The 6828-nt window shown below is 35.5% G+C and overlaps 1 protein-coding gene across 3 annotated transcripts in view; it reads right to left on the bottom strand.

The window, feature by feature from the left end:
- Window positions 1-6828, bottom strand: part of LOC110023117 (1-phosphatidylinositol-3-phosphate 5-kinase FAB1B-like) — a 41318-nt gene that overhangs the window by 1708 nt on the left and 32782 nt on the right. The window lies entirely within an intron of this gene.

The following is a 6828-nucleotide window of genomic DNA, read 5'->3' as shown; positions in this document are numbered from 1 at the left end:
CATGTGGGAGACCATCAGCGGTTGACGACAAGGGGCGGCTAGCAAATGAGCAGGGATAGTTGACGAACCACTAGCCGGCTGTCGGACAAGCGGCAGCATTGGAGAGCAAGCAACAACAATGGGAAACCGCTGTGTAAAACGGTTTAATTGGAATTTCACTAAATCCAACAAATTTCAAATACATTGAAATTGAGTGCCCGTTTGGGGCAGCTTATTGGTGCGGTGGGCGTTTGAAAATGCTCACTTCACGTTTGTTTCGCACTTATGTATCGCGATACGAAATCGCTGGATGCCATTCCTTCGTTATTTGATGCCGCTCTTCGAACCCTACTTTCCTCGTTCCGTTTGAGCCTATTACCCTCCAGCATCTCGATGGATCTCGTCCCAGATATTGTACCCTTCGCTTCTCCTCTCCGATCTCTCACCCTTTCTCTCGCGATTTTCTCCCAAGCAGCCATCCCGGTCGCGGTCCAAGGCGGAGATCAAAGCCGGCTCCAGGTGAGGATCGAAGCTGACTCCAGGAGGAGATCAAATGTTTCCTTCAAACAACAGTTCCCGGCTCCAGATGAGGATCGAAGCCGGCTCAAGGTAAGAGGATCGAAGCTTTCCTTCATCCCTTCTCTTCTCAACACCTTCGCCGTCCACTTACAACATTTTTTATCCTCCTAACTCAGACGAAAGGCTCCAGGGAGTAGAGGATCGAAGATCTCCTTCAGCCCTTCTCTTCCCAACACCCTCCCCGTCCACTGTAAGCATTTTTGGTGGAGTGAAAAATCGTTTCTTTGTCTAGATGTAGCATTTTTTCTCCATTTATAGTTGTTTGAAATATTTTGGCACAAGTAGTGTAATGATAGGAAGAACCCTTGATTTTTATGAAAGTACATAAATTTTATTTTTCATGCCCTTTGATTAATTTGTTGTGTTGTTTGCTCCGATTATGTGTTTATGAAGTTAATATATACATATTTGCTATAGATATACATATTTGTATTTGCTATAGAATGTTGTATGAGCAAGATTATAAACTTGCAGAAATTTATGAGTTTTCTTGGACTATGTTTTTAAGCTTTTTTTTTATAGACTCTGTAATATGATATTTGAAGTGCTTTATGCTAGATTGTCCTGAGTACAACAAACAAAATTTTTTATGAGCCATAATCCTTGGTGTAAATGTCATTAGTTTAGGCTATTCTAAAAGAGGTAATTTCAAGAATTCTATAAAGGCTATCTGACCTATTCCTAAGGAAAATTCAACTGAAGAACTTGGATCTATGTATACGGATTTCCAAAATCTTAAATATGACACTAGAATCCAAATATTGCACTTGCACATGCTACAAATCCCTATGATGTTTGTGCAGCTAGTATTATATGTATGGCATTGAAAGCTTGGATGTTAGACTTTCAGGTGGTGTGTATGTTAATCTTATAGGATTCTGAATAACTCCTTTTTTTTTATCATCCCTTTACAATTACTTTATCTATGAATTTAATTACATAGATGCAGTTTTTATAGCATTATGCCACATTTGTATAAATAGTACATCATTTTAAAGGTCTGTGTGTTGGATTTCATGATTTTTTTTTTATGCCTAAACTTCATTTTTTTTTTTACATACATATTGCCTTATGAAAGAAAAACCATTTTCTTGACGGCTTTCATTGAATTATTCTCATGTTTACATCCTTTATACTTGCTTTGAAGTTCTAAGGGCTCATATTTACAAGTGAATTCAGCATATGCTGAAAGTGTTTTATTGCAATTGAATTTTATATGGAGATAATAGATACATTGCAATTCTTTGTCATGCCTTGTCGTTTTCTAAATTAGTTTGTATTGGAATATTGAGATGAGCGTTTTAATTTAGTGTGAGGATTTATTATGCCTTGCCCTGCAGAGAGTTATTGCAAGTAGTTTCAACTAAATTAAATGCATGGTAATTACTTTTTCTTTGGTGCTGATTTTGTTGTAATGCTGGCAATTCAGACAGTTTAGCATTTAGCATGTATATCCACGTGGCCTCATATCTTACTTGTTCTTCCTTGCTCGGTCTTTATATCTCCACATACTTGAAGATAATCATTTTAATTGTGCATGTTTCTGTTTCAAGGCTATGTGAGCCACTTTTTCATGTGATGGGTGTTTCTCTCTATTTGCGTGTTTTATTTTGTCTATCCATTTTTGTGATGGGTGCCTTCTTTGTTTTTCTTTTCTTTTTTTACTTACAACACTGTCATGTATTTATATTTCAAGTTGCTTTGTGTAACTATAAATTCTTCATATTTTTACGATGCCAGCGAAGAAATATAAGCAGTGCGGACTTGAGCAGAACTTTGAAGAAAAACTTGACATAATGTTTAAGGGGGTTATCGCGACGGGAAAACATGCATTCAACCCTAGTGAGATGGGGTTTGCAGACATACCAGATGACTTCTCCCCTGAGCAGTTGACAACTGATGAAGAAGTACGTAGTATTAACCAGAGGGAGATGGGGGAGTCCAGTTCACCGTCAAAGAGGCCCAGACTTGGTAGGATGAAGAAAGAAAATGACAATTTTGTGAAAACCTTCTTCGATCGACTCATTGATGTTTTTGGAGCTCCACCAACTGCTTCACTCCCTGACAGCGCCATCTTAGAATGTATTGGAGCTTTGACCCATATTCCTAAAGTAGTTGCCGACATGCGATTTCATGCAAAGTGTGTGAAAAAACTTGAGGATCCTACCCGTAGGCAAATATTTATGGCGCTGCAACCAGAATTGCACGTAAAATATTTGTGTGTTTTGGTGGATGAATGAGTTTTTTGTGTTGTTATTTGTAGCTTTTGTTGTGTTATGTACTTCTAAAATAGATCATTTTTATATGTTCATCTTTGTACTCATGTTTTTGTTAATGTATTTCTAAATGATTCATGTTTTTTATAAGTTGATCTTTGTACATTTTTTATTCGATGTGTAATTTGTAGGCCTTGATGTTTTCATTGCTTATTTTTCGCTCCTCCTATGTCTTAACAATTTTTTTAACACTTACATTTTTTTGTTTTAGGATGGATCCGCAGCAGGAACGCCATAAAAGAATGGCATTGGCTGCAGCTATTGCGATATTGCTGTTAGAGTATTATCGATCCAGCCGTGATCGCATACTTCGCATGACTTCCAACTTTGTTGGGGATGAATGAGTGGATGAGATGCTTTCTGGATATCCAATAAGGTTCAACAACATCTTTAGAATGACTGCCCTATTATTATGGATCTCCAAGGTTCTTCTAGAACGACAAATAGAGAGGTGTTGACTATAACACTATACATTCTGTCACAGAATGAATTAATTAGAAGAACAATGGAGAGATTTCAACATTCATCTGAAACAATTAGTCGTTACTTCTCCAAAGGCGTACAGACACTTCTCCAAATCCTTAAGCTGAGATGGCTGCTTAAGGGAGTTTATCGCAGATGCTATCTGTGACAGTTGATCAACCAAGTTTTAGTTATTTATTAGACTATTTATTAGACTATAGGTGTGACTGAGTGTGAGCAGTAAATATTGTCTTTTTGAACTGATCTATAATGATTTGTGGATTTTGTTTTATCTATTTTCGTGTTCATACAGTTTTGTTACGAACAGTTTAACCAAACAGGGGCAGAATGATCATTTATCCAACAACTGACAATAAGCTGTTCTGAATAAGCTGACCCAAACCACAAGCCTGATAATTATCAGAATAATCTATCAACAAATTATAAATAATCAACAGCTGCCCCAAACAGACTCTGAATTAAAGAATTGTAGAATTCTGAAAAGGAATTTTTATTTTCACCTCCTTAATGCATTACACCTAACAACACATAATAAAATTCATGAAACAAAATAGAAAATTGGAATCCTTTCAAATTAGGAATCCCACCAAATAAGAAAATAGAAAAATAGAAAACACAATTAATGACTTATTATAAATAAAGAAAATAAATTCCTTCCTAATCAAGCATGTGGGTTGACACTTTCCTACACTCTCCCTCAAGTTGGGTAGTATATATTATACAAACCAAGCCTTGACTTCAATTCATAATGACCGACCTTTAATAGTTCAATGATGAGGATATCAACAATCCGAAATCATGTTGGAACATACTTTAGCTGAGTAAATTACATTGTTATCATTTTCTGAGATGAAATGCCGGTCAATCTCAATATGTTTTGTTCTGTCATGGTGTATAAAATTTTTAGCTATAATAATAGTTGTTTGGCTATCAATGAACATTTTAATTGTTTTTTACCTCAACCTTAAGTTCTTTTAATAACCTTTGACTTCACATTCCCTCACATATTCCTAGTATGAGAGCATGATATTCAGATTCTGCACAACTCCGCAAGACAAGTTGTGTTTTACTTCTACAAGCGAGAGATTGCCCAAGACGTGTGAATTATCTAGCATTTGATTTCCTATCAGTTACCTCTCTCGCCCAGCTAGTATCAATGTATACCTCAATCTCATGATTTTTGAACTATTTGAAGAACAAGACATATCCAGGAGTTATTTTCAAATATCTCAGAATTCTATTCACAACTTCCAAATGATCCTCATTTGGATTGTTAATGCATTGGCTTATTACACTAAGTATGCAATATCAAGTCTGGTGTATGATAGACATAGTAGCTTGCCCACAAGTCTTTGATACCTTACTTTGTTAGCTGGGCTTCCTTCTTTACTTTTGCTCGACCTTTAGTTGGAATCCATAGGCGTGTCAGTAGATTTACACCCAAACATGCCAGTTTCACTTAACATGTCCAATATGTACTTCCTTTGGGATATAACAATTCCCTCATTAAATCAAAACAACCTCCATTCCCAGAAAATATCGGAGTCCCGAGATCCTTGATATCAAACTTTGTTGCAAGAATCCATTTTAATCTGATGATTTCCGCTAAATTATCACATGTAAAAATGATATTGTCTACATATACAATAAGTACAACAATTTTACCTCTAAAATTAGATTTATCAATTAGTGTATGATCAACTTGATATTGATGATATTTAGTTGTAATAAATGTTTTAGCAAATTTGTCAAACCAAGTATGAGGAGATTGCTTCAAGACATATAAGAACTTTAATTTGCAAACTGACATGTTGCTCGACCTATTTTTCAAGCCCAAAAGTATATTCATTTAAACTTCTTCATCAAGATCCCCATTCAAGGAGTCATTTTTGACATCAAGTTGGTATAAAGATCAATCGTGAATTACTGCATGAGAGAGTAGGAACCAAATTGTATTAAGTTTAGCAACATGAGCAAAAGTTACCTGATAGGCAATCTCATATGATTGCGTGAAGCCTTTGCAGCTAGTCTGACTTTAAATCTCTCTACACTTTCATCTCATTTGTATTTGACAATGAATAGCAATTTACAACATACATTATTTTTCCCATGAGGTATGTGTTATTCTTTTCTAGAGCCTAAATTTTTTCACCAACTGCTTGTTTCCATGCAAAAACCTTTAAATCCACTTGGATAGAGTTGGGAACCTGTACACTATTAAGGTTTGTTACAAAAAATTTGTATGATGGCAGCAACTTTCATAAGCCACATATCTTTCAATGAGGCAACCAATGCACTCGTATATCCTTCCTTTTGTGCAATTGGTTGATTAAAGTCCTCAATAAGTGGTACAAGAGAGTCATGTGATGAGAAATCCATGCAATTATGAATTTCAGATGCATGAGGATTTGGTTATAGCTCTTCACAGCCTTGGTCTGCATATGCTCTCAATATGCTCAATGGTCTTTCTTCTGGCATAGACACAATTTCTAATCATTGGTGTCATGTTAAGATAGAGAAAAGACTATTAGGGTAGTTTCTATGATAGAGTTTGGTTCTTTAAGTGGAGCTCATTGAGTGACAAAATTTGGGCTCAATTGAAGTTGGTTGGGTAATAGAGTTTGGCTCAGTTAAAAGAAAAATGACCCGAGTAACCTTGGAAATGATCCCAAATCTGATATTATCTCGACCCCCGTCCCCCCCCCCCCCCACCCAAAAAAAAACCCGAAATTTATGACTTGAGAAAATAAGATTGATTCTCGACGATTGCGACATACATAGAATTGCATATTTCCCTAGTAGTTGAACAGTAGCATTTGTAGCTTATTGGAGTAACTAAGAAAAATACCTCTGAGAGACCTGGGATTAAGTTCAGTGAGATGTTGATGGATTTCAACAAAGGCATAACAACAAAAAAATATTTGATGGTGAGTTCAAAGAAAGAGCATGGATGTGCTGATATGATCCCATGAGAATATTACGAGGAGTTTGAAATTTTATATATCATATTTTTTCAAATAAATCAATCGAAAAAGTTGACCGACAATATGTAGCTGTGAAAACGAATTCCCCCAAAAAAACATTTAGGCACGTAAATAAAGAGCATAATAAGATGTCCCACCTCAAGTAAATGCATACTTTTCCTTTTGTGACCCATTTTGTTAAGAAATATTCACATAAGAACTTATATGAATAATGTCATACTTGGAAAGGTAAGAACCAAGGATGTAATTAAAATATTTCTTAGCATTATCGATTTTAAGAATTTGATTTTTGCTTTGGAAATGAGTGAGAACCATGGAATGAAATGATTGATATGGTGGTTATTTCAGATTTTTCTTTCATAAAGAATGTCCATGTTATTCTTGTGTGCTCATCTATGAATGATACAACTCATCATGCCACATTTATATCGTTTACTTGTAAGGACCTCATATATCAATATGAATTACTGAAAAATGAAGTGAAGAGTTGTATTACATTTTTGAGTATATGTGTCTAGCACATTTTG

The sequence above is a fragment of the Phalaenopsis equestris genome, unplaced genomic scaffold, assembly GCF_001263595.1.
Source record: "Phalaenopsis equestris unplaced genomic scaffold, ASM126359v1 Scaffold000212, whole genome shotgun sequence".
Taxonomy (NCBI): Eukaryota; Viridiplantae; Streptophyta; class Magnoliopsida; order Asparagales; family Orchidaceae; genus Phalaenopsis; species Phalaenopsis equestris.
The sequence above is the reverse complement of the archived record's forward strand: the minus strand, read 5'-3'. Positions and strand labels throughout refer to the sequence as shown.